Here is a 24,181-nt window from a genome sequence, read left to right on the forward strand (position 1 = left end):
TTACAAAGATCTCAAGCCAACAGAAGTCATTGGAAGGATTGTTGCTCATGATATGTCACTCAAGGATAAGGAAGAGCTTCACAACAAGTCAAGTGGTGCTTACAAAGCCTCATGTGATGCTCCCACATCATCAAGTGAGAAACAAAACTTCAATGAAGAATTGAGCCTAATCGTGAAGAACTTCAACAAGTTCTACAAGAGTAGAAGCAAGGAAAGAAGTTCCAAGTCAAGGTCCTACAATGACAAAAGAACTTCAAGTCGTGAACGTAATTGCTACAATTATGGAAGACCCGGACACTACTCCAATGAGTGTACGGCTCCCTACAAAAGAAGAGAAGATTCTCCCAAAAGAAGGAGTAGGAGAGAAGAATCACCGCCAAGAGAGAGAAGGAGTAGAGATGACCATTATGAACGAAGAACATCATGGGGAAGCAAGGATTCGGGAAGGACAAATCATCAAGGAGCTACACAAAACGAATACATCAAGCTCACGTTGGTGAATGGGTATCCGGCTCCGACTCCGACGATCACTCCGAGAGAAGTTATCACTCCGACTCCGAATATACTCAAGATGAAGGTGTTGCCGGTCTAGCACTTGTGTCAACCAACTCCTATGACATATTTGAGTCACCAAATGAAGGAATTGGAAGATGCTTCATGGCTAAAGGCCCAAAGGTATCACAGCCCGATTATGTTGATTTCAATAGTGATGAAGATGACTTGCTAGGTGATGATGATTTACTTGTTTACAATTCTAGTGATGAAAACTATGATGAACTTGCTATTAATCATGCTAATCAAGACAAAACGAATGACGATGATAAGAAGGAGATTGAGCGTCTAACTAAAGAGCTAAACACTCTTAAGTTAGCTCATGAAACTACCTTGTAAAATCATCGAGACCTTTTAAAGACTCATGAGAAGTTACGCTTCGAAAAGCTGAACCTTGAGCAAGAGCATGGGTTCTTAAAAGCGATCAATGATGATCTTCGCAAGAAAAGTTCTTATTACATTGCCAAGCGTTTACTCTTGTCTACTTACATGCCACAAGTTAAATCTAGCAACAAGAGTAAGAAAGATTCTTCTTATAGTAGTAGCAATAATCATGCTAAACCCAATGACGTTGCTTCTAGTAGTTCTCTTGATTCCACTAATGATTCTCTTAGCCAAGTTACACTTGAGCAAGAAAATAGCTTATTGAAGGGAATTATAGAGAAAGGTGTTTACAAGAGCCTTGCCGGAAGTAAGCAATTTGAGAAAATTGTGCGCAAGCAAGGAAGACACCGGAAGAATCATGGTGTTGGTTTTGAACGAAAGTTCAATGCCAATGGAGTTGAGTGGGAAGAAGATCAATACCCCAAGACGAAATTTGTTCCTCAACAAGAGAAGTATGATCCTACTTCTTTCCAAGGAACACACGCTCAAGATGATCTTCCACCACAAGACCACAAGAAAAAGGGCAAGGACAAGCTTCAAGGGGAGATTGATGCATTTGAGGAAGCTCCCAAAGCCTTGGTCGAGTGGGTTCCCAAGACTACATCAAGTTCCACTTCATCAAGTACGACTACAACTCCAAGGATTCCCATCAAGATGGTGTGGATCCCTAAGAAGAAGAACTAGAGAGTTTTTTAGGGTGACTTCGCCAACATACTTCACTCATATCATTTTGGCGAGGACAAGTGCAAACAACTTCCATATCTTGCACTAGTTCAAGGAGTCACAAACCCTCTTGTTGGTAAGACAAGGGACAAGGTAACCTAATGCTTTCATGGACATCATCCTATGTGAACATCACTCTATGTCTATGGATATCCTTGTTTGTTCCTTATGGGACTAACCCGTGTAGGTATTGAAAGTGCAACTCACTCCAAAGGATTGCTTCAAAGGATCTACATCAACATTGAGCATCTACATCTTCAACACCTACATGAAGTCATCATCGACAAAACCCAAGGTTAGTTCATCCCTCTTAGGGGGGATGTCACATCTAGGGGGAGCTTTACTCTAATCAATTGAGCTAAAGCAACGCTAATGGTGTGAACACAACAATGCTTTATGTAAAAGTGGCAACCCCACTTGTGCTTAAATGATGAGTATGACCTACGATCAAATGTTCTCATTTGACTCCTAAGTCAATATACTCATATATAGATGACCTAGTCATCGCCAAATTGCTTAATAGATGCTAGAGTGATTGTGCATGCTTTGTCACATATTTCATTTGCCATCTTATTGTGTGAGCATGTTGGTTGCATATTTTAATCATTCGAGGACATCCATTTGTTTCTTTGATTGTTTGGGTTTTTCTCTTTTGCCAAATGGATGGACAAGAATGCCTAAGAACACCCTCTAGCTATCTATGCTTTTCTTGTCTCAAACTCTATTCATGCTACATCACAAAGTTTGATCAAGTCAGATTCGAACCACTCTGTGTGAGGAGCACTTGGATTCCCCGATTCGTCATAGACTTAAACTTACAAAACCTCTTTGTGCATTTCGGTATGACCGAGTCATCCATTTCGGTCACACCGAGATCACTAAGTTGATCTAGGTTTTCAATCTCGGTGCAACCGATTAGAACTTTTCGGTCACACCGAGTTGCAGCAACCGCTTGCGATTCTGCATCTCGGTGCCACCAAATTGTTCCACTCGGTCACACCAACAGGGTCGGGATATATATACCCACGGGTGAGATTTTGGAAATTCCTTCAAAACCTCTCAGTCCGCGTGTGTCCTGCTCTGCCGCCTCAGGTCTCCGGATCATCCTCTCGCCGCCAGCGACCTCCCGCCGCTAGTTTCCGTCAACGGATTTCTGCCCCTCCGTTGCCGCCGTAGCAAACTCCGCCGAATTAGGGTATGAGTTCGATCTTTTGTGCTATTCCTTTAACTCCGACTCGTAGCACATTACTTTGCCATGATCATGACCACGTATGCAATCAATCTATCCACTGAAAACATCCCTTAGGTTAGGTTTGATTTGAAAATTTAGGATTAGGTCTCCGCCGGACTCATCTCGGACCGACCGAATTGTAGAAATCGGTCTCACCGATTTGGCTTAGGCCATTGCAGTTGCACTTTCGGTCTGACCGAAAACTGCAAATCGGTGTGACCGAGTTTGATTCTTTGTGAAACCCTAGCAGTCTCGGTGCCACCGAACTGTGACTCGGTCTGACCGAGTTCACTAGTTTAGGTTCCAAAAGCTGCTTCGGTATCACCAAGTTTACAAATTAGTAGCTCCGAAATGCTTTCTGTGAAGAACTAAAACTAAGTTTTTAAGTCATTATTTTTGCAAAAACTCTGCACTTTGTGATGCTCATCCACTCTACCTCATCCATATCTATTCACAGGGTCTGCTGTCAGTAAGTTTGCAGAAATGTCTAACCAGAGCGACAGCCAGAACAAGTCAAAGAACAGGTACAATTGAGTGAGGGCACTAGTCCCTCCAGCACTTCTGATGATGGCAGCAGGAGCACACCAAGCAACTTGCCCAAGGCAGCCACCAGAACAAGGAAGAAGTAGACCTCAGATTCTGAAGATGAGGATTATGTGGCTGTTGAGGAGGAGGTTAGCTCCAAGAAGAAGGTGCTAAAGAAAGAGTATGGCACAGTTGCATCAACTAAGTCTGGCTTGCACAAGAAGGCCCTTGCCAAGAGGGTGCCAACCTTAAAGGTGAGAGCCTCAACTGCTGAAACCTCCAAGCCAACTGAAGAGGCAGTTGGAGAAGGAAATAAAAGGAAGGAAAGGGTCAAGAAGACCACTGCCAGAGTGCTTGGAAGATCCTCCATTATGAGAGATTCGGAAGAAGAGGAGGAGGAAGAGGATGCTACACCAGCTCCTAAGGCTTAGAAACTTATGGGAGATGCAATCAAATCAGGGGCTGCTCCATCTAAGCCCAAAACTGCTCCCAAGGCTGCTGCTTAGAAACCCCCAAAGCCCAAGAGGAACACCAGGAGTATGCCTGCCGAGGTGAAGAACAAGGCCCCAGTGCCTAAAGCTGAAGAAGAAGATTCTCTTGTTTTGAGGAAGTTGAAGCCCAAAATTCCTGACCACAATGATGCTCATCCAGTCGCTGAGCACATGCACATCAGGAAAGATGCAGGACTGAGGTTGTGGAGATAGTCTGATCCCTATGCTGTTAGGAGGAGGACTGCAGTTGACTACAGGTTCCATATAAAGGAACAACAAGATTTCTATGAGACAATTTTGCTTGACAAGAAGCCCATAGTGTGTGACATGAAATGTGTGGACTGGGAGTTCATCCGGGAAAATGAAGATCACTTCCCTGGAGTGTATGGCAGCTTTAAGGCTTGTGGAGTAGATGAATTCGTTGGATAAAAGCTCACCAAGTGGAATGATGAGTTGATCATGCAGTTTTACTCCACTGTCCACTTCTATCTAGATGGAACAATAGTTTGGATGTCTGAGGGTACTAGGTACCAGTCCACAGTTGAAGAATGGGCCAAGCTAATCAATGCCCCCAAAGAACATGAAGATGACTTGGATGTGTATGCCACCAAGAAGAAAGACCACAACTCAATGGCAAACATGTACAAGGAGATCCCTGATAAGGCTTTGGAAACTCACAAGCTTGGATCTATGCATTTTTCTTGTTGTCTGGTCTGCCTACCATTAACTGGATCTTAAGGCACACATTGCTACCCAAGTCAGGAGATCACAAGATGATTAGAGGACACTCCATAAACATGCTACAAATTTTTTATGTTCCCCAGAAGTTCAAAGTTATGAGCCTCATTGTAGAAACTATCAAAAGGACTGCTGCTGATCAAAAGAGGAGTTGTGGGCATGCTCCACATATTCAGGAGCTCATCAACTCTAAGATGGGCATAGGGAATTACTTGCTGGACAAGGAGCACCTACCCTTACATCCTGAATTTGAAGACAACAGTGTTGTGATGAATGAGGAGGAACCATCATCAGCTCAAGTCCAGGAGAAGAGAGCCAAGGAAAAGGCTGAGAAAGCTGCCCAGATACCAAGTGTTGAAGAGGCATCTCGAGTCTTCTTGAAGAGCAAGCAAGATCAGTTAGGCTATTTGATTCAAGCTACACTGAGGATTGAGAAGGGCTTGGCCACCCTAACCCGGAATCAAGAGAGCCTGTAGAGGATTGTGGAGATAAAATTCTATGATCTTGATCTCAAGGTGACTGAGATTCAGACTGCAGTTGAGCAGCTTCAGGAGGAAGTAGAGGAGAGGAGAGGAAAAGCAACCACTGATGCTTTTAAGCGTGTGCCACGAGGTCCAAGGTCTGCTGCAGTGCCAGTCTTAGATGTCAGAGCTTCAGTGTCAGCACCAGCAGCTATAGCTTCAGTGCCACCTCCAGCACCCACTCCATCAGCTCCAACTACATCGTCGGAAGCCTTCGTCCTTGGAGTTCTATCTACACCACCTCCCGAAGACCAAGCCTGAGAGACGTATAGCACTATGCATTTTCAAACTTTTTGGTAACTTGTTGCCAAAGGGGGAGAAATATGTATAGATCATAGGCTTCGAGAGAGAGAGAGTGTGTCTGCTTTTTATCTCTCTTTCTTTTGGTTGAACTTTTTGTGTGCTTGTGTGAGATACTTTATGTCCTTATGTCCTTGTGATATACTTATGTGGTCATGTGATTGATCATATGCTACATTAATGTTTGGTTGAATGATGCTATCATTTATATTTCATATATGATCATTCACTTGCTTGGTGATGAGTGCATGCTTTTAATTTCTATCATTTTGAGCGCTCCACCAAGACGTATGTGACATGGAAGAGTAACCCATGATCCTAATCGATTGTGCATTTGCATTCAAAAGCAAATTTTAACTAATGCACAAATTTAGGGGGAGCTCTTTCTTATCACATACTTCTCAAAGCGACGATGTTTTTCAATCTTATAATCATTTGTCGAAGCTTTGATCTATATGTTGTCATCAATTACCAAAAAGGGGGAGATTTAAAGTGCAACTATCCCTGGGTGGTTTTGGTAATTCCTAACAACATATAGCTCATTGAGCTAATACTACTTGAAGATAAATATTTCAGGAAAAGCTCAATGATTGGCATGGCATGGATTAGAAAATTGACCCATCAAAATGCTAAGGACAAAAGATTGGCTCAAGCTCAAAGCACAAGACTCTACATTTTACTTTTAGTGATCCAAGATCACATTGAGTCCATAGGAAAAGCCAATACTATTAAAAGAGGGTGAGGTGTTGCTTAATGAGTTGCTTGCTCAAAATACTTAGTGATTTGCTCCAAAAAATCTCAACTACTTTCCCATATCCACATATGTCCCAAACCAAAAGTCAAACTCGGGCCCATCGAAATCTTCTATCCGGCGCCACCGAGTTCACTTGACATAGCTACTGCCAAAAACCCTAGTCACTTCGGTCTCACCAATAGGGATCTCGGTCTCACCGAGATGGGATTGCAAACTCTTTGTTTCCCTTCGTAGCGTTTCGGTCCAACCGAGATGAGCAGTCGGTCCCACCGAGATTGAAATGCAAACTCTCTGTTTCCCCTTCGCAACGTTTCGGTCTAACCGAGATGAGCGAATTGGTCCCATCGAGTTTTCCTGACCAACTCTCTGTTTGCCTATTACCAAAATCGGTCCCACCGAGATTACGTTATGCCCTAACCCTAATGGAATCGGTTCCACCAAGTTGACATATCGGTCCCACCGAAAATCCTAACGTTCACATTTTGAACTAAATCGGTCTGGCCGAGTTATATGATTCGGTCCCACTGAGTTTGGTGACTTGTGTGTAACGGTTAGATTTTGTGTGGAGGCTATATATACCCCTCCACCCACTCTTCATTCGTGGAGAGAGCCATCAGAATATGCCTACACTTCCAACATACATTTTCTGAGAGAGAACCATCTACACTTGTGTTGAGGTCAAGATATTCCAATCCAACCACATAAATCTTGACCTCTAGCCTTCCTCAAGTGCTTTCCACTCAAATCATCTGTCTACCAAAATCAAATCCTATGAGAGAGAGTTGAGTGTTGAGGAGACTATCATTTGAAGCACAAGAGCAAGGAGTTCATCATCAACACACCATCTATTACCTTTTGGAGAGTGGTGTCTCCTAGATTGGTTAGGTGTCACTTGGGAGCCTCCGTCAAGATTGTGGAGTTGAACCAAGGAGTTAGTACGAGCAAGGAGATCGCCTACTTCGTGAAGATCTACCCTATTAAGGCAAGTCCTTCGTGGGCGATGGCCATGGTGGGATAGACAAGGTTGCTTCTTCATGGACTCTTCGTGGATGGAGCCCTCCGTGGACTCGCGCAACTGTTACCCTTCGTGGGTTGAAGTCTCCATCAACGTGGATGTACGATAGCACCACCTATCGGAACCACGCCAAAAATCTCCGTGTCTACATTGCGTTTGCTCCCTCCAAACTCCTCCCTTTACCTTCGTATGCAATTGTTTTACATTCCGCTGCTATACTCTTAGAATTGCATGTGTAGGTTGATTACTTGTTTGTGCTAAGTTGCTAAAATCTGCCAAGACTTAAAATTGGGAAAAGGCTAGATTTTTATTTGGTCAAGTAGTCTAATCACCCCCTCTAGACATACTTTCGATCCTACATGGTGTACTCAATATCTAGCCCAGCGACCCACTCATCATTTGAGTTTTCGAACATGCGTTTGAAGCGAGCAAGGCATCCTTTCACCATTGCGGAAGAACGGGTGTAGATGATGTCGAACTCATCGCCGGTGATGGTTCTAACCTTGTACTCGCTGCCGATCATGGAGATTTGGGACGCCATGGATTTGGGAGGAGGGTTAGGATTAGTGGAACTACCGTAATGTGAAAGGACGGGACGACTAGGAGCGAACTGACATAATGTTAAAGGACATCCGGGGACGAGTACGAGCAAGAACTGTCAGCGGTTTTTGTAAAAATGCTGAGTGGGGCATGCGAACGGCAGGGTAGTGGCTTGTCTGGTGGATAAATGGATTCATGCACAGTACTAAGGGGGCCCAATTAGATGGCATGTCTACTCGATGCCCAATTAAATGGCTTTCGATGTCATGTCAAGCGTCGGGAAAATTACAGGTGATATGAAGCTTTCCATTCTCCCATGATACGGGCTTCCGAGAGCCCTTGGATCTGAGATCGAACAGTTGCATGGCGTGATTCTAGACCTATGGGTGAATATCCTATCCTAGAGGGTTATTCTGCAAATTTTCAACAACTTAGCATGCGACGTTCGATCTCAGATCCAAGGGCTGCCAGCAGCCCGTATCATGGTCGCACCTACCATGACCGTCGTCTCGCTCGCGTGGTCGCGCCCTTGGAGATTTAACACTGTGCGTTAGGCTATCTGATGTTGGCATGTCATACATAGTCATCACCTATACAACAAGGTTAGCTATAAGGTTGGTTGTAAGAGTGTTTTTTTAATTCTCTCTATCTCTTTCTTCGTAGTATTTATTGCATTTGCCAAGGAGTGACCTCTTCCAATGAAATGGTAGTCTCAAGTCATTAAAAGTATGCACGCCCCACATCTCTTATTGGTTGATATGTCAAGAAACAAGAAACGATGTATGCACCGTGCCTAACTGTTTTGGAATTATTTAGTTTTCGTAAGATTACTTGCACACCTAGACGGAGGGAGTAATTAACTTGCCACATCAGACTTTATGCCTATGTGGCAGGCTTAGCACCTGTACGAGCAAGTACAATAGTGGGCTATAAGCCCGCTTACATGGCATTTTTCCATATGTGGAGGAAAGAGGCAAGGAAAAAGTGGAGGAATGGGCTCTCATGCAAGAGCCAGCCTCTACATGGTGGAGCATTGGGAGAGGCACCTGTATACCATGGAGGTGGTCAGGAATCGGGAGACTCATGCCAGTCGTAGCGCCGCAGTTAAAATGATAAAATGGCAAGTCAAATCACGGGGCCCCACCTGTCCAGCAGTAACTCGCTGTCAAATCACACAACCCTACGTTTGCAGCAGCCTACTCCCCCATCTTCTCGCGTCTCTCTCAAACCGACTAGGCGGAACTGCCCCACCTACTGCGCTGGAAAAGCCCCGCCCTCGACTTTTAAATAGTACAGTATACTAATATTGTATCCATGGATCGTCGCTTTCCGAATGGAACGCGAGTCCACTACACAACGATCCACTATAGATAACGCGCGTGTGCGTCAGCAATAGTGGCATTTGGTGACACACAATATGTCTGTCGGCAGTCTGTCTAGTGTCCTCTGTCGGCAACCTGGCTGTGGGCAAAGGTATTTACCAACATACATTTCACTTGCCAACGGACCATGTGTCAGCAAAGCTTTCTCTTGCAGACAGATGTGGGTGTCGGTAATGCATTCTCTTGCCAACAGTCGTGTGTGTTCGTAAATGTTTTACTTGCGGACACACACATGCGCCTGTAGATATTTTGCTTGCTAGCAAACAGATTGTCTGTATACTGCTTACTTACCGACAGACTGTGTGCCTCCATTCTCTGTTAGCCGACATACAATCTATCATAAGTTGGCTGACATGCTCACACAATTTGTTTGCTTGGGACAGAAATTAAGCATTGAAACTATGTTACACATGTGTGCTTAGCATCACATAATTCATAGCAAACTCAGCCGTGTACAAATCTAGGTTCACCTATGTAGCATATCTGGTTAAATTTCACGTATGTGATTGCAAGTTCCATCGACAGATATGTCCACACAAGTTCCTAAAGATAATACTCTACCATATCTAGATCACACTACTCTACTCTCTACTGTTGCCAAAAGACACAATAAAACCCATCCATAGCCTTTGGTCTTCTTCGCCCTTGGGCCTCGGCGCATTTGAACAGCACAGCAACAAGAGGCAAATGAACATACCATCAAGGGTCACCTGGTAAGAGTTTTGCACATTATGTTAATTCCCGCAAAGTAAAAAGTGCAAAATAACAAAGCGGCACATATTTGTAGAAGGTAAAAGGTACAAGAACTTGCAGAAACTCGCTGTGCGCCCAAGCGTAAGTGGTCTCAGTATCACAGACATACTATAGCTATATCCAGTACATCATTTTCCCATTCAAAATTCATAAAGCCAAGCCTATTTTATTCAACATCTTAGTGAATAGCAAGTCTATCACTTGGTTGATTAAACAGAGCAAAGAATCTAGAACTCTGGTCAGACTTCATCAGGTGAGATCAAACCTTAACCTTATAATCTACCTGAGACCCTGATTTAATAGTTGACAATATATAAGCACAATCAAATGTAAAATGGTTTAGACAAAGAACTAGAGAAAATATTATTATGCATGATATGAATCTGTTTAGTAGGTTTTACTATGCTTGTCTAAAATAAGTGAAATTTAAGAGTTGAGCTGAAAAATACGCATATAATAGCTTACTGTTGTATTTCAAAGTAAAGTGGCAACAGGCAAGCCTCATGCAACATACAAAAATTAAAAAGGGATGCCATTTATATACCATACATCAAAATCATAAATGTAAAGTGAAATTTCTTTCGTGCACTAGATGTGAAGATACTACAAGAATTTAAACCACTATTCATAGCTGAGCTATTGTGAAAGGAGCTTTTGGATTTACTTTTGTTCCCTCCACTAGGCATATAAGATGTGACATATGATGGAAACAAATTTTCAGCTACATATATGGTAGAAAATGTGCGGTAACTGAAAGTGCTAATAACATGTGAAAGGAGTAGTAAAATTACAACCCCAGCATGCCCACAAACAACAGAAATGTTGCTATCTCTGGGGTCAAGTCCAAGAAGCTCTTCCTGTAGATAGATAAGGACATTAATAGGAATTTGAGAAAAAACCCACAAAGAAACTAGTAATATAATAGGGCACTATGGCAAACTATTTTGAAGCACACAACACAAATCTATTCGCTCTTACTACATCAAGTGTTTTCATCCCTAATAGGAGCTTCAGAACATGTTCCATAATTTTTTTAATACTTCAGCAGACTCAAATGAACAGAGAAATTCATGTAGAATAATAATTGTAATAAAATTACATAATGCTAGAACACACCAAAGATAATGATATGGGCAAATCCGTTTTTTCACATTAAGCATGCAAAATAATAATATGCGTACAATAGAGCTCATGTATTTGGGAAAATAAGAAATGTATTTGCTGACCAGCAGATCATAGAATTAAATGTGAACAAGCTTAAAAAGATCATTCAATTGCAGAAAAACTATTTGCTGGTTATACCTGAGGGGGAAAGTTATTATTGTCCGGCCTGCTGTTTGTCCTGGTCAACGACCTGAACTCAAACCTGTCTTCTCATGCTGCAGTTCAGAGGAAAGAAAATATGGAGTAAGAAGAATTAGAGCACATAATGAGACAAAGGGTGACAAAGGCACGGTGAGAGGGGATCCGTCGCCGCTGCCGTTCACCAGAGCTAGGTGAGAAGAGGATGATAGACGGTGGAATTGTGAATTAGCTTTTGTGATTACCTACTACTATCACTAACTTTGTTAATTGGCATCTCAGTAAAGATAGTTCCTATTGTTGTGTGCTGGTAACAAAGTAGAAAATTGCACAGCACATGGATGATGCACCTGAACCTGACTAGGGAACACTGAAGCAAGCATGGAAGCATGGAAACATCCACAATAATAGCAAAGCATGGATGAATAAGCCTAGGAAATCATGTAACTACTTGATTAGTTTATTTATCACTTCAAATCAACAACTTATTTAACTTCCTCCAACCGTGTGCAGTGTAGGGAAATCCACGACAATTACAAAGCATGAATAAGCCTAGGAAATCAATCAAACACTTGATTTTCAGCCTGTGTGGTGGAAAAGCATGGAGGGGAGCTTACCAGACGTGTTGTGGTCATGAGAAGAGAATGGGTCCGTAGATCTCATCACTTGGCAGTCGTTGATGAAGCAGGCAGTAGATCTAATTTCATTCCTCACGCGGCAGCTCCAATCGATCCCCATCACCTAACCCGTGAATCTGCAACTAGGAGAACAATAAATAAAATAAAAAACGAAAACCATAGAGGAACGAGATGGAAGTCAGGCTCAAATCCGAGGTTGCGAGGTGGGTTCTTGTTGTAGCGTGCCCAAACCCTGGGGAGGGCGACACCACTTTGATTCAGAAGGGGAGGGAAGGATCTGGCCATGAGAGAGGGAGGTGGGGTGGCTACCAAACAACGTGAAGGGGTCGGCGTCGATGGGGTGGTGAGGCAGCGGTGGGCGGTGTCGGTGACGGCGTGCCGGCGGCGGTGGGCGGTGCCGGTGACGGGGTGCCGGCGGTGGCGAGCTGAGTAGAGGCAGGCGGCACACGGGTGAGGAGAGGAGGTTCCTTCAGTGGGGTGAGGCAAGGAGTTTCTGTAGGGGGGAGAGGGAGGTGGTAGAGCGGCGATGGCCGGTGACGGCGACATGGCTGTGGCGGCGGCTGGATGGGTAGAGGCGGGCGGCGCACGGTGAGGATAGGGATGATACGGTGGATTTGTGATTTAGGTATACGCAAGGGAGGAAACGGTGGGGCTGCGTGTCTTCTTCTACCAGAGACTCAGAAATTTTCGTTCAAAAGAGCCCGCCTCATTTTCAGTTCGGCGCGAACATTTCATTTAGGTCACCCTGTTTGTCCCAAACATTTATCAACATACTGTGGGTAAGCGATTCTTATACACTTACCGACGCACAGTCCGTCTTGGTGTACACTTTTACTGACAGGCCGTGCGTCTACACATTTGCTGATGCACTGTTCGTTCGTAATTCATAGCCTTACTAACATTCAATGTATCAATAGTTTTGCTGCCACCACTAAAAAAATACACTTTCATGATGATACATGTTTGTCACATTAGATCACGTTTTCTGCCATGCATGTACATCCATGACAATTTTATGACAGAATCAAGATAGTCATACATGTGCTGTCGTAGAAGTGTTTCATGACATTACCAAATTATCATCACAGAAATGTCCGCTTTCATGACGATAAATCGCGCGTCATAGAAGTGCTTTCGTTAAGGGTGACCGACAGGTGGCATCCTGATACGTCTCCGTCGTATCTACTTTTTCAAACACTTTTGCCCTTATTTCGGACTCTAACTTGCATGATTGAATGAAACTAATCCGGACTGACGTTGTTTTCAGCAGAATTGACATGGTGTTATTTTTGTGCAGAAATAAAAATTCTCGGAATGACCTGAAAATAAAAGGAGATTATTTTTGGAATATATAAAAAATACTGGCGAAAGAATCAACGTTAGGGGGCCCACACCCTGTCCACGAGGGTGAGGGGCGCGCCTATCCCCATGGGTCGCCCCTGCCTCGTGGGCCCCCTGATGCTCCACCGACGTCCATCCTGACTCCATATATCCGTGTTCGGGGAAAAAATTGGGGAGAAGGATTCATCGCGTTTTACGATACGGAGCCACCGCCAGGCCCTAAACTCTCTCAGGAGGGCTGATCTAGAGTCTGTTCGGGGCTCCGGAGAGGGGAATCCGTCGCCATCGTCATCATCAATATTCCTCCATCACTAATTTCATGATGTTCACTGCCATGCGTGAGTAATTCCATTGTAGGCTTGCTGGACGGTGATGGGTTGGATGAGATTTATCATGTAATCGAATTAGTTTTGTTGGGGTTTGATCCCTAGTATCCACTATGTTCTGAGATTGATATTGATATGACTTTGTTATGCTTAATGCTTGTCACTAGGGCCCGAGTGCCATGATTTCAGATCTGAACCTATTATGTTTTCACGAATATATGTGAGTTCTTGATCCTATCTTGCAAGTCTATAGTCATCTATTATGTGTTATGATTTGTTAACCCTGAAGTGACAATAATCGGGATACTTATCGATGATGACCGTAGTTTGAGGAGTTCATGTATTCACTAAGTGCTAATGCTTTGGTTCGGTACTCTATTAAAAAGAGGCCTTAATATCTCTTAGTTTTCAATAGGACCCCGCTGTCACGGGAGGATAGGACAAAAAATGCCATGCAAGTTATTTTTCATAAGCACGTATGACTATATTCGGAATACATGCCTACATTATATTGATGAACTGGAGCTAGTTCTGTGTCACCCTATATGACAACTGTTGCATGATTGATCGCATCTGACATAATTATCCATCACTGATCCATTGCCTACGAGCTTTTCATATATTGTTCTTCGCTTATTTACTTTTCCGTTGCTACTGTTACAATCACTATAAAACCAAAAAAAATACTTTTGCTACCGTTACCACTACTATCATATTACTTTGTTACTCAATACTTTGCTGCAGATATTAAGTTTCCAGGTGTGGTTGAATTGACAACTCAGCTGCTAATACTTGAGAATATTCTTTGGCTCCCCTTGTGTCGAATCAATAAATTTGGGTTGAATACTCTACCCTCAAAAACTGTTGCGATCCCCTATACTTGTGGGTTATCAAGACTATTTTCTGGCGCCGTTGCCGGGGAGCATAGCTCTATTCTTTGAGTCACTTGGGATTTTATATCTGCTAATCACTATGAAGAACTTGAAAGATGAAAGAACCAAGATTTTTCCCTCAACTACGAGGGGAGGTAAGGAACTGTCATCTTCTGTTTTGAGTAAACTTGCGACACCTACTTCTGCTATTGATTCCGATAGGTCGCATGTTATTGATGATGCCACTTCTGCTATGCGTGATATTTATGATGAAATCACTTCTATACTTGATACTACTGTGCCATTAGGTGAATTTCTTGATGAACAACTTGCTAGGGCTAGAGAGAATGAAATTATTGAAACTGATAATACGGATAAAAGTGATGATGAAGATTCTCCCCCTAGATATGAATTGCCTGTTGTTCCTGAGGGTTATGTTATGGATGAAGAAAGTACTAGAGACTTCTTAGCTTGCAATGATAGATCTGATCTTAAGAAATTATTAGCTAAGCTTAAAGAAAAGTCTTTGAATGCTAGAATGAAATATAACCCTGCTTTTGCTACTTCACCTATCTTTATTACTTATAAGGATTATGATTTCTCTGTTGGTCCTGAGTTAATTAATTTGGTTGAATCTGATCCTTTTTATGGCTATGAATCTGAAACTGTTGTGGCACATTTTACTAAATTAAATGATATAGCCACCCTGTTTACTCATGATGAGAAAACTCGCTATTACTTTATCCTTAAGTTGTTTCTGTTCTTATTAAAGGGTGATGCTAAAACATGGGTTAATTCTCTTGATCCTGGTTGTGTGTGTAGTCCCCAATATATGATTTATTACTTCTCTGCTAAATATTTCCCTCCTCATAAGAAACAAGCTGCTTTAAGGGAAATATATAATTTTGTGCAAATTGAAGAAGAGAGTCTCCCACAAGCTTGGGGGGGGGGGCTTCTCCGATTACTTAATGCTTTGTCTGATCATCCTCTCAAGAAAAATGAAATACTTGATATCTTTTATAATGGACTAACCGATGCTTCTAGAGATTACCTAGATAGTTGTGCTGGTTGTGTTTTCAGGGAAAGAAGTGTTGATCAAGCTGAATTGCTATTGAATAATATGTTGACTAATGAAAATAATTGGACACTTCCTGAACCAACTCCTAAGCCAACTCCGAAGAAAAATGGGTATTCTATTTCTCAGTCCTGAAGATATGCAAGAGGCAAAAAAATCTATGAAAGAAAAAGGTATTAAAGCTGAAGATGTTAAAAATTTACCACCTATTGAAGAGATACATGGTCTTGATAACCTGACACAGGTAGTAAAGGTAAATTTTCTCTATAGATTTGATAAATGTGAAATTCCATTTACTAAGTTTGCTAGCCAATGCTTGGATGAGTTTGATGACTTTATGGTTAAGCAAGAAAACTTCAATGCTTATGTTGGTAGACAATTGAAATGCAATGATGATATGCTTGAACACTTGAGTGATTATATGGCTAGTGTTAAAGGTGAACTTAAACTTATTAGTAAACATGCTTCTATGGTTACCACTCAAGTAGAACAAGTACTTAAGGCTCAGAATGATTTGCTCAATGAATTAAATAATAAGAAAAATGATAATGTTGTTAGAGTTATGACTAGAGGGGGTAAAATGAGTCAGGAACCTCTGTATCCTGAGGGCCACCCTAAGAGAATTGAGCAAGATTCTCAAAGAACTAATGTAGATGCACCTAGTCCTTCTAAAAGGAAGAAAAAAATGATAGGACTTTTGCATGCTTCTAGTGAACCCGTTGTTGACACACCTGAGAATTCCAATGATATTTCTATTTCTGATGCTGAAACACAATCTGGTAATGACCATGAACCTAGTGATAATGTTAATGATGATGTTCATGTTGATGCTCAACCTAGCAATGATAATGATGTAGAGATTGAACCTGCTATTGATCTTGATAACCCACAATCAAAGAATCAACATTATGATAAGAGAGACTTTGTTGCTAGGAAGCACGGTAAAGAAAGAGAACCATGGGTTCAAAAACCCATGCCTTTTCCTTCTAAACCATCCAAGAAAAAGGATGATGAGGATTTGAGCGCTTTGCTGAAATGATTAGACCTATCTTTTTGCATATGCGTTTGACTAATATGCTTAAAATGAATCCTTATGCTAAATATATGAAAGATATTGTTACAAATAAAAGAAAGATACCGGAAGATGAAATTTCCACCATGCTTTCTAATTATACTTTTAAAGGTGGAACACCTAAGAAACTAGGAGATCCAGGAGTACCAACTATATCATGCTCCATTAAAAGAAACAATGTTAAAACTGCTTTATGTGATCTTGGAGCCGGTGTTAGTGTTATGCCTCTCTATTTATATCGTAGACTTGATTTGAATAAGTTGACACCTACTAAAATATCTTTACAAATGGTTGATAAATCAACTGCTATACCTGTAGGTATTTGTGAGGATGTGCCTGTTGTGGTTGCAAACGTTACTATCTAAACGAACTTTCTTATTCTTGATATTCTCGAGGACGATGGTATGTCCATTATTCTTGGAAGACCCTTTTTGAATACTGCAGGGGCTGTTATTGATTGCAATAAAGGCAATGTCACTTTTCATGTTAATGGTAATGAACATACGATACACTTTCTGAGGAAACAACCTCAAGTTCACAGTATCAATTCTATTGGAAAATTTTCAACAATTACTATTGGAGGTTTTGAATTTCCTCTTCCTACTGTCAAGAAGAAATATGATATCCTTATTGTTGGGGACATGCATATCCCCGTTGAGGTAATCTAGTGTTATTTGGAATTTCTTCGATTTCATGCAATTCGGAATGAGTTTGTTAACAAGACCTGATCAACCTTGTTAGTGGATTCCTTTTGACGAGTATGAGATGGATGAAGTTATAAAGCACAATTCTCTGTACCCTCTTTTTACTTTCTGTTATTTATATCAAATAAAGCAAAATTAGTATTTTCTGTCTGTTTTTTGAATTATCCATGCAGTAAAAAATACCCCCAAAATAAAAGTTCTCCAAATGCCCTGAAAATGAAATATGATTTTTTCTAGAATATTTGAGGATTTTAGGCACTGAGAACACAGCAGGGGGAGCAGCCACGTGCCCACGAGGGTGGAGGGTGCGCCCACCCCCTGCCTCGTGGACCCCACGTGGGTCCCCTCCACTTATTATTGCACCCACACACTTCGTCCTGCTCTAGAAAAAATCATCCACCAGCTCAAACCCGAGTTCTTGCTCATCTTGCTGCCATTTTCATCTCCTTGCTCAAAGCTCCATTCACAAAAGTACTTTGCGGGATTGTTCTTCGGTATGTGACTCCTCCAATGGTCCAATTAGTTTTTGTTCTAGTTCTTTATTTATTGCAAATTTTTGCTGCTTAGGTGACCCTGTTCTTGAGATTGCATGTCAAATTTATGTGGTCAAAAGTAGTTTTAATGCATGATATAGCCTCTAGACACTTGTAGGAGTAGTCGCTATCAATTTTGTTGAGCTTTGTTCACTTTTATTTGAGTTACTAAAAATTTCAGAAATTTTCAGAAAAAGATGAAGAGATTTTTGAGGGGCTCATCGAGCCGAAACTCAAAGGATAAGCAAAGTGAAGAGAACAAGAAGCCCAAGTATAATCTCCCTCGTACTACGGAGGTTCGGCCATGTGAATGGCCTTGTGATGAGTTATTGAGAGAAGCTAGGATTCATGAAGATTTTTATTATTTGGCTGAGAATGCAAGCCTCACCGACTTCCTCCACGACCAGCGTGAACAGTATCTCTTACTCACCAATATTTTTGTGCAAAACTTCCATTTCCATGCTAGAAGATCGCCACCTTTGGTGGAATTTTATTTATATGATGAGCATAAGGAGATGTCACTTTATGATTTTGGCCAGGTCTGTTTGATACCCTTTGAGGGCAGCATAGAGGAACCGCATCGTAATGATTGATACGTCTCCAACGTATCTATAATTTTTGATTGCTCCATACTATATTATCTACTGTTTTGGACTATATTGGGCTTTATCTTCCACTTTTATATTATTTTTGGGACTAATCTATTAACCGGAGGCCCAACCCAGAATTGCTGTTTTTTGCCTATTTCAGTGTTTCGGAGAAACAGAATATCAAACGGAGTCCAAACGGAATAAAATCTTCGGGAATGTGATTTTCTCACCGAACGTGATCTAGGAGACTTGGACCCTACTGCAAGGGATCAAAGAGGAGGTCACGAGGGTGGGGGTGCCCCCCCTAGGGCGTGCCCCCTGCCTCGTGGGCCCCTCGGTGCTCCGCCGACGTACTCCTTCCTCCTATATATACCTACGTACCCCCAAACGATCAGAACAGGAGCCAAAGACCTAATTCCACCGCCACAACTTTCTGTATCCACGAGATCCCATCTTGGGGCCTGTTCCGGAGCTCCGCCGGAAGAGGGTCGTAATCACGGAGGGCTTCTACATCATCCTAGCCCCTCCGATGAAGTGTGAGTAGTTTACCTCAGACCTTCGGGTCCATAGTTAGTAGCTAGATGGCTTCTTCTCTCTCTTTGAATCTCAATACAAAGTTCTCCCCCTCTCTTGTGGAGATCTATTCGATGTAATCTTCTTTTTGTGGTGTGTTTGTTGAGATCGATGAATTGTGGGTTTATGATCAAGTCTATCTATGAATAATATTTGAATCTTCTCTGAATTCTTTTATGCATGATTGGTTATCTTTGCAAGTCTCTTCGAATTATCCGTTTGGTTTGGCCAACTAGATTGGTAGTTCTTGCCATGGGAGAAGTGCTTAGCTTTGGGGTCGATCTTGCGATGTCCTTTCCCAGTGACAGAAGGGGCAGCGAGGCACGTATTGCATCGTTGCCATCGAGGATAACAAGATGGGGTTTATTTCATATTGCATGAATTTATCTCTCTACATCATGTCATCTTGCTTAAGGCGTTACTCTGTTTTTAACTTAATACTATAGATGCATGCTGGATAGCGGTCGATGAGTGGAGTAATAGTAGTAGATGCAGAATCGTTTCGGTCTACTTGTCACGAACGTGATGCCTATATACATGATCATGCCTAGATATTCTCATAATTATGCTCAATTCTGTCAATTGCTCAACAGTAATTTGTTAACCCACCGTAGAATACTTATGCTTTTGAGAGAAGCCACTAGTGAAACCTATGGCCCCCGGGTCTATTCTCATCATATCAATCTCCATCACTTTAATATTGTTTTGCTTTTTTACTTTGCCTTTACTTTTTACTTTGCATCTTTATATCAAAAATACCAAAAATATTATATCTATCAGATCTCACTCTCGTAAGTGACCGTGAAGATATTAACAACCCCTAATCGCGTTGGTTGCGAGTAGCTATCGTTTTGTGCAGGTACGAGGGACTTGAGCGTGGCCTCCTACTGGATTGATACCTTGGTTCTCAAAAACTGAGGGAAATACTTACGCTACTCTGCTGCATCATCCCTTCCTCTTCGGGGAAAACCAACACAAGCTCAAGACGTAGCAATGATGTGGAGGGATTTATTGATACAATTGTTGTAGGGGAAACGAGGAAAGTTCCCGGTGCGAGAATCACTAGCATACATTTTCCTGTTCTACGTTACTTTGCAATATTTGCTAGTAGATGCTTAATTGGTCGCAGGAACTGTGGAAACCTTAGTGCTCCTGATATTGTTATTTTGCGCCATGCCTTGTTTCATGATACTACTTTCAGTTTAGGCGCTATTGTTGCTAAACGGTTAAATCCGATAGGCCCCGTCCTCGGAGGCATCTTCGCCTCGCGCCTTACTACACACTTTAACATATCTATCAGACATTATGAGAAAGAGGAAAAGTTGTTGCCTCCTATCGTTCTAGATTATAAGAGTATGGTAGCACATGAGTTTATTGTTAAGGATAATAAGAAGATACTCAAATATAAATTGATATTTAACAAAAAATATTGTGAGTTTATTACCTTGCCTGCGCCCTCTTTCTTCAACATATTTTCAGGCATGTACCTTGTTCTTCCGGAGGCCATTCATGCCTACCGGAGCCTGACGTCAGCTCTAGAGCCTGAACCGGAGCCACCACTTGATCCTCACCGTCAGTCTGTTTATCAGTGGAATCCGGAGGAGATCGCCAACCAGTGGCAGCCTGAGGATCCTCCTCAGTACACCGGAGAGAGCAGCTTTGATCCATGGGCATAGACTAACTTAGGCCAAAAGCCTAAGCTTGGGGGAGTACGTATTTCTCACCGACATTACATTCATGTTCACACACTCATGCCAGTTGTCGATGCTCATACATTTTCATTGTATCATCCATGCTAGTTTAATTTCTTTTTAAGCTTTCTTCTTGTGTGTTTGAAAAACCTTAAGAAAAAACCAAAAAATAGTTGTAGCTTTTAGCTAGTTTACTTTCTGTGCCTATAGTAGTAGTAACTAAAAGAAAACCCAAAAAGATTTCTCATTCTTCTTTTGCTTGTTGGGAGCTTTCCTGTGTAAATAGTTTTATTTCTTTGGGGGTCGAGAGGAGAAAACCATGATGAAAATATTGAGTGGCTCTCATATGCATTATTGTTGATCTAACAAAGAGCCCATATCACCTTGTCTTTTCTCTTGAATTGGATGCTTGTAGATTCCAGCTTAGTCCAATGCACGTGCACTATTATTATTATCCACACTATTTAGTTGTGCAAGTGAAAGGCAATAATGACGATATATGATGAATTGATTGAGATGAGAAAAGCTGGTATGAACTCGACCTCTCTTGTTTTTGTAAATATGATTAGTTCATCGTTGCTGATTCAGCCTATTATGAATGAAACATGTTTGCAATGAAAATTAGAGATTATAGTTGCTTATGCCATGCTTAATTAGCTAGGAGTTTATAATGGTTTACCTTGCGTGCCAACATGCTATTAAAATGGTTGTGATGTGGTATGATGGGGTGGTATCCTCCTTTGAACGATTCGAGTAGCTTGACTTGGCACATGTTCACGCATGTAGTTGAAACAAAATCAACATAGCCTCCACGATATTTATGTTCATGGTGAATTATATCCTACTCATGCTTGCATTCAGTGTTGATTAATTTTAATGCATGTTCATGACTGTTGTCGCTCTCTAGCTGGTTGCTTCCCAGTCTTCTTCTAGCCTTCACTTGTACTAAGCGGGAATACTGCTTGTGTATCCAATTCCATAAACCCCAAAGTTATTCCATATGAGTCCACTATACCTTCCTATATACGGTATCTACCTGCCGTTCCAAGTAAATTTGTATGTGCCAAACTCTAAACCTTCAAATAAACATTCTGTTTTGTATGCTCGAATAGCTCATGTATCAACTAGGGTTGTCTGTATCCTCCATGCTAGGCGGGTTATTCTCAAGAGGAGTGGACTCCGCTCCTCACTCACGAGAAAATGGCTGGTCAGCGGGATGCCCAGTCCCATGCTCGAATCAAATCAAAATAATTGCAAACAAAACTCCCCCATGATTTTTATTAGTTGGAGGCACCCGTTGTTTCGGGCAAGCCATGGATTGATGCTTGTTGGTGGTGGGGGAGTATAAAGTTTACCATTCTGCTTGGGAACCGCCTATAATGTGTGTAGCATGGAAGATATCGAGATCTCTCGGTTTTTATGTTGACAATGAAAGTATACCGCTCAAAATATTATTCATCTCTATTTCAAAACCGAGCTCTAGCACCTCTACAAATCCCTGCTTCCCTCTGCGAAGGGGCTATCCATTTACTTTTATGCTAAGTCATCATTCTCTTATTAAAAAGCACCAGTTGGAGAGCACTGCTGTCATTTGCATGTATTATTGTTAGTTTACATTGAGTATGACTTGACTGGATCTCTTTTACCATGAATTACAATTTCCAGTCAGTCCTTGATCTTTAAAGGTGCTCTGCATTTATGTTTTGCGGTCTCAGAAAGGGCTAGCGAGATACCATCTTGTTATATCATATTATGATTGTTTTGAGAAAGTGTTTTCATCCGAGATTTATTATTATTGCTCGCTAGTTGATTATGCCATTGATATGAGTAAACATGAGACCTAAATGTTATTGTGAATATGGTTAGTTCATAATCTTTGCTGAAAACTTGAATGCTGGCTTTACATATTTACAACAACAAGACCAAACAGAGTTTGTAAAAGTTTTTCTTTATCACTTTCAGTTTGTCAACTGAATTGCTTGAGGACAAGCAAAGGTTTAAGCTTGGGGGAGTTGATACGTCTCCATTGTATCTACTTTTCCAAACACTTTTGCCCTTGTTTTGGACTCTAACTTGCATGATTTGAATGGAACTAACCCAGACTGACGCTGTTTTCAGCAGAATTGCCATGGTGTTATTTTTGTGCAGAAATAAAAGTTCTTGGAATGACCTGAAAATCAACAGATATTATTCTTGGAATATATAAAAAATACTGGCGAAAGAATCAACGTCGGGGGGCCCACACCCTGTCCACGAGGGTGGGGGCGCACCTACCCCCTGGGCGCCCCCCTGCCTCGTGGGCCCCCCTGATGCTCCACCCACGTCCATCCTGACTCCATATATTCGTGTTCGGGGAGAAAAAAATCAGGGAGAAGGATTCATCGCGTTTTACAATACGGAGCCACCGCCAAGCCCTAAACTCTCTCGGGAGGGCTGATCTGGAGTCCGTTCGGGGCTCCGGAGAGGGGAATCCGTCGCCATCGTCATCATCAACCTTCCTCCATCACCAATTTCATGATGCTCACCGCCGTGCGTGAGTAATTCAATCGTAGGCTTGCTAGACGGTGATGGGTTGGATGAGATTTATTATGTAATCAAGTTAGTTTTGTTAGGGTTTGATCCCTAGTATCCACTATGTTCTGAGATTGATGTTCCTATGACTTTGTTATGCTTAATGCTTGTCACTAGGGCCCGAGTGCCATGATTTCAGATCTGAACCTATTATGTTTTCATGAATATATGTGAGTTCTTGATCCTATCTTGCAAGTCTATAGTCACCTATTATGTGTTATGATCTGTTAACCCCAAAGTGACAATAATCGGGATACTTACCGGTGATGACCGTAGTTTGAGGAGTTCATGTATTCACTAAGTGCTAATGCTTTGGTCTGGTACTCTATTAAAAGGAGGCCTTAATATCCCTTAGTTTCCAATAGGACCCCGCTGCCACGGGAGGGTAGGACAAAAGATGTCATGCCAGTTCTTTTCCATAAGCACGTATGACTATATTCGGAATACATGCCTACATTACATTGATGAACTGGAGCTAGTTCTGTGTCACCCTATGTTATAAGTGTTGCATGATTGATCGCATCCGACATAATTATCCATCACTGATCCATTGCCTATGAGCTTTTCATATATTGTTCTTTGCTTATTTACTTTTCTGTTGCTACTATTACAATCACTATAAAACCAAAAATATTACTTTTGCTACCATTACCACTACTATCATATTACTTTGCTACTAAATACTTTGCTGCAGATATTAAGTTTCCAGGTGGGGTTGAATTGACAACTCGGTTGCTAATACTTGAGAATATTCTTTGGCTCCCCTTGTGTCAAATCAATAAATTTGGGTTGAATACTCTACCCTCGAAAACTATTGCGATCCCCTATACTTGTGGGTTATCACATCCACTGTAACGGAACGCCGTTAAGCTATCGGGTCCGCTTTTGGATCCGATAACCCATTAATAGCCCGGACCAATGGGGATTTTCCACGTGTAAAATACTCATTGGCCAGAGGAAACATGTGTTTGCTCACCGTTGGGA

At 41.8% G+C, this 24,181-nt stretch overlaps 1 long non-coding RNA gene across 2 annotated transcripts; it reads right to left on the bottom strand.

Moving 5' to 3' along the window:
- Nucleotides 1-9,542: 9,542 nt before the first annotated feature.
- Nucleotides 9,543-12,529, bottom strand: LOC125543922 (uncharacterized). 2 transcript variants are annotated; one of them, XR_007299055.2, is made up of 4 exons: nucleotides 12,159-12,529; nucleotides 11,829-11,971; nucleotides 11,212-11,288; nucleotides 9,543-10,766 (listed from the first exon to the last, which is right to left on the bottom strand). It is a non-coding gene; the product is annotated as an uncharacterized LOC125543922 (long non-coding RNA). The 2 variants fall into 2 exon arrangements; XR_007299054.2 differs by having other exon boundaries at nucleotides 11,829-11,965; nucleotides 12,159-12,526.
- Nucleotides 12,530-24,181: the final 11,652 nt, after the last annotated feature.

The sequence above is a fragment of the Triticum urartu genome, chromosome 3A, assembly GCF_056163025.1.
Source record: "Triticum urartu cultivar PI428250 chromosome 3A, HENAU_Tu73, whole genome shotgun sequence".
In the NCBI taxonomy this organism is placed as follows: Eukaryota; Viridiplantae; Streptophyta; class Magnoliopsida; order Poales; family Poaceae; genus Triticum; species Triticum urartu.